Source organism: Ylistrum balloti, unplaced genomic scaffold, assembly GCF_031769215.1.
Source record: "Ylistrum balloti isolate Yb309-2 unplaced genomic scaffold, AGI_CSIRO_Ybal_v1 Utg370386, whole genome shotgun sequence".
Taxonomy (NCBI): domain Eukaryota; kingdom Metazoa; phylum Mollusca; class Bivalvia; order Pectinida; family Pectinidae; genus Ylistrum; species Ylistrum balloti.
In genome coordinates, this window is record NW_026782268.1 from 2,013,302 (window position 1) to 2,017,876 (window position 4,575).

The window sequence follows — 4,575 nt, forward strand, 5'->3', positions numbered from 1 at the left end:
CACCCTCCCCGGTATGTGGTACCAGATTCTGTTATCCCCACCCACTCTGGTATGTAGTACTAGGTTCTGTTATCCCATCCGCTCCTGTATGTGGTACCAGATTTTGTTATCACCACCCACCCCGGTATGTCGATACCTGGTTCTGCTGTCCCCACCCACACCGGTATTTGGTACCAGGTTCCAGCCATAGGTATATATTTACCTGTATCATTTAGATTCCTGAAGAGACTGGCCACGACTGCCATCGTTTGTAAAGCATACGGTTCTTTGTAGAGACGGCGACATATTGGTCAAACATATTTGTAGTAGAGTTTTGACAAAGTTGGTTTTCCCACGAGACATTGGTCTACACACGTAAAAGGGTGTTTACAAACAAAGTATTGCTACTGCTGCTGATGGATTTCCGAAGTAGGATGGCTGTCCTTTTGGATGGGTTTGTCGTATATGAAGTTTCAAATCAAAGACCTATACATATTTCCACGAGGCAATGACCTGTTTCTATTTTAAAGTTCACACTGATGAACGACTGATGAAAACATCTGTTAATGACATAGGATGAAATATGTGTATGAAATAAAATTGATTTGTTTTCGTTTTTAATTTGTATGTAGGTAATGCATTATCAGGAAAAGGATAGGTGCAGTATTTGGGGACTTAAGAATCACGTCACAAAGGTATATGTTAGGTTGATTTCGTACGGGGTTATAGAGGAAATCAGAAAAATGAAAGATTATTATCGTATGCAAAAAAAAAAAAAAAATGTGTGTTTATCTGACTCCGGTATAACATGTCAACACGGATACTATGTGATCGGTGGAAGGCTGCGGTGGAGATATAATTATCTCAACCTGATCTAAGACTGGACTCCACGCTAGAATACACTTCGAAACAAGAGTTTCAATATACCGCAATCATTTTGCGCGGGAAGTTCACCGTTATCTAAATAATCTGATACACACCTTGACACTGACCACCAAACACTACGATAACTATGCACGGTCCAATACACATCGATCTAATACACCTCAGCTTGAAGTGGACAGTCTCTTCAGGTATCTTAAATGATACCGGTAAACATATATATATATATATGGTTGGTATCACATACCGGGGCGGTTGGGGACAGCGGAACCTCAGACCACATAACGGGGTGGGTGGGGACAGCAGAGCCTGGTATTACATACCGGGGCGGGTGGGGATAACGGAACCTGATACCACATACTGGGGCGGGTGGGGACAGCAAAACCTTGTACCACATACCGGGGCGGATGGGGCAGCAGAACCTGGTACCACATACCGGGGCGGGTGGGGACAGCAGAACCTTGCACCACATACCGGGGCGGATGGGGACAGCAGAACCTGGTACCACATACCGGGGCGGATGGGGCTAGGGGTCAGTTGTACCTGCGGGGCGGTTTGGGATAGGGGTACCACAAACCGGGATACCTGGCGTGTTGAAACCTTAGTTTACTACTTCTAATTCATATCTTTCTTTGTTAACTTACTTTACTCTCTTAATTCGGAAACTGTTTACATATAATAGAATGATTACCATTTCTACTCGACTTTTCTCAACAATTAGACATAACACAGGTAGGGTTTTTAAATGATTTAAGAAATACATCTAAGTCCGTGATCAAATATGCGAACATTCATATATATGAAAAATGACTGCTTATTCAATATTTCTTTTTCATGAAGTTTGAAATGGACATTTTATGAGAGAATGTGTACCCTCGAGCGTGACGATCCTGGGAACGAGGTTTAGAAATCAAACCACCATAGCGTGACACTGATTAGTCTGTAGATTGGTAAAGGTGACTTGATGGCCTATTTTACCTTATATATACTGTTCAGTTCTCTTGTTTTTATAACCTTCGGTATTAGGACAAATCAGATAAGTACAACATGGAGTACAGAATACAGATTCATACACAGTATAATAGGTATCAATCAATGTTTCTAGTGATCATTTGTTAATTGAAAACTATCTATGGAAATTAACCTCGTCGTCGTCGTCGTCGTCGTCGTCGTCGTCGTCGTCGTCGTCGTCATCATCATCATCATCATCATCATCATCATCATCATCATCATCATCTATTCATGTGTCAAATCATCCACTGTGCAAAGATTTCAAAATGTGAGTAACGGTGATGCCAGCCAATGAAAGCAGTAGATAAAGTTTTCAAATTATCGATTTTTTTTTCTGATTATGGTTAAAAGCAGGTGTTCCACAGGGTGCTATCCTTGCGCATTGTTTATCTATATCGGATACTACTGTATTCTATTTACGAATACACCTTATTGTGCTGGAATACAAATTATTATTAATAAAAACTAGTGTATGTAAGTAACTGTGCAAAACTGTGGGCACCCCTAGCTGTACATTATTCATTGGGACTGAAAAAACCCAATTCAAAGCTGAATGATGAATATCCTGAAATCAAATTATGAATTTCCATAAATGTGATTGTTGACATCCATAAATTAATTTACAAACATCCATAGTTTAAGTCATGATATCCTTAAATAGAATTATAAAACATCTCTGGTCCGCTACATTCCTCTCTCCTTATTTTTAGTTTTTGCCCCCAAAGACATCACATCTAACAACTCAGGTTTGGGTATCCCCTTGTTAAGCATTCACATAATTCTTGGAACAAGGTTCGGTCACGGCACCAAATGTAACAGGAGCGGGAAAATGCACGGCTAGACCGGGGTTCGAAGGAATCTTATAAACGATAGCTGTACTTAGCTGAAAACCAGACTTTAGACGTAGTTGCGTATTTTCATATCAACTAAATAAGTATGGAATCAACCATCGCATTGTCATAATATTTACTTATTTTTTTTAACTTTGTGCCTAATATAAATATTAAAATTGTGGTAGATCGAAAAGAAAAGGTCGTAAAATATACAATGGATTCAGTGGAATAAGCCCGAATAAAAAAAAAATCCCCGAATAGACAATAGTGTTCCGAATGTAACAAACTTCCTTCCGCGCTAATCCAAGATGTATAAATTAATGTGATAGGATGTATAGTATTGTAATAGTGTATATATTTGTTTGTCTGTCTCAGTAACAGTATTTCATAATAATTACATATGTATGTCTTTCTTTACACTTTCTTTCAATAAGGCACTAGAAATGTTTTGCATAATAGAACCATCTATAGTGGAACTGGTTGATTGTAAGTGACCAGGTATTACAGTTAAGAGGGTGCTGTGTTTAAACCTCAGTCTTCTGCGTTTTTAAGCTTCTTCTTAGAAACTGGCCCATGTGACCAACTCTTGTTTCAAGTAGGAGAATGCTGAAGATCATACGGAACCTGGTTTGTATATATCTTCTAATAGATTTGGTCAAGGAATAAAAATATCTTCAAAGACAGGTAAATAGATATAGGTTCTGCAGTCACTGTGATGTTAACAGTGAAAATTAGCAATTTTGGCAGCCTGTAGATGTTGTTGATAGTAAATTGTGCTTAAGTTTAAGATAAAAGCCAGAAGCAGTCTTTACACATCTGGATTGAAATATGAAAGGACGTCCATGATTAGGCAATTCCGTGTACCATGAAAAATTGAATAATATCAATAAATGCTGATAATGTTATTACAAATTGTAATATATATTGAAGTGTTAGAAGAAATGAATACTGCTTAAAGTAAGTTATGAATATATTTACCAGATTTACCTGATCTTTGGTCTGCATAAGCTGATGACTTATAATAAATGGAGATTTGCTTGTAATCATAGTCCATAGCTTGCTGCTAGGGGGCACTCCAAAGAAAATGTAACTATACCAATAAAACAAATTAACAACAGATCGTGAATTTTTCAATAAAACCGAAACACACACCTTTTTCACTTTCTTTATAATTTGCAATATCTGTATGTATGGTGCATACTAACCGCATTGTCACATTTTATTAATTTAATCTTCATGTATGTGATATCTTTAAACCCTATCCTAATTTTGAATTCTAACTAGAAGGATATATTCCCCTTTTCTACAATTCTAGATTAGCCCATGGCATAAAAGGTATGACAAAGAAAACATATTTTTGATTTGTGATATAATAAACATTTGTTATAAGCAGGGACATAGAGCTGTCTTCCCTATGTAATATTTATCCACAATTTCTGCCAGTATATGGTATCTGTGGTGCAGACTGAGAGAGTTGTAAAATACTGCGGGTTTTTTTTTCTCTTAGTGAGTGGTTAGTTTCACATATGAACTTCCGGTTGCTGACGTCTGAAGGAAAAAAACAATCCGAGATGCCATTTATAGCCTTCAATAGGTATGGTTCTACGAATCTAGACAGTCATTACTTGTGTTGAACTTGTAATACTAACATAATAGTAATAAATTTGTTGCGTCCTTTAAGGAGAAAATAACACATGCTCAGGTGACCTCATAATTTACTGATTTCTGGTTGTATGGGTTGTCATGCCAATGAATACATATACAAATACTTAAAGTTATCATTTTAAAACAAAATCTCACATTTAATCCTTAACGTTTAAGTTGTTGACGGTTGTTGAAGGCCTGATAATGAATCATCATGTTAGAGCCT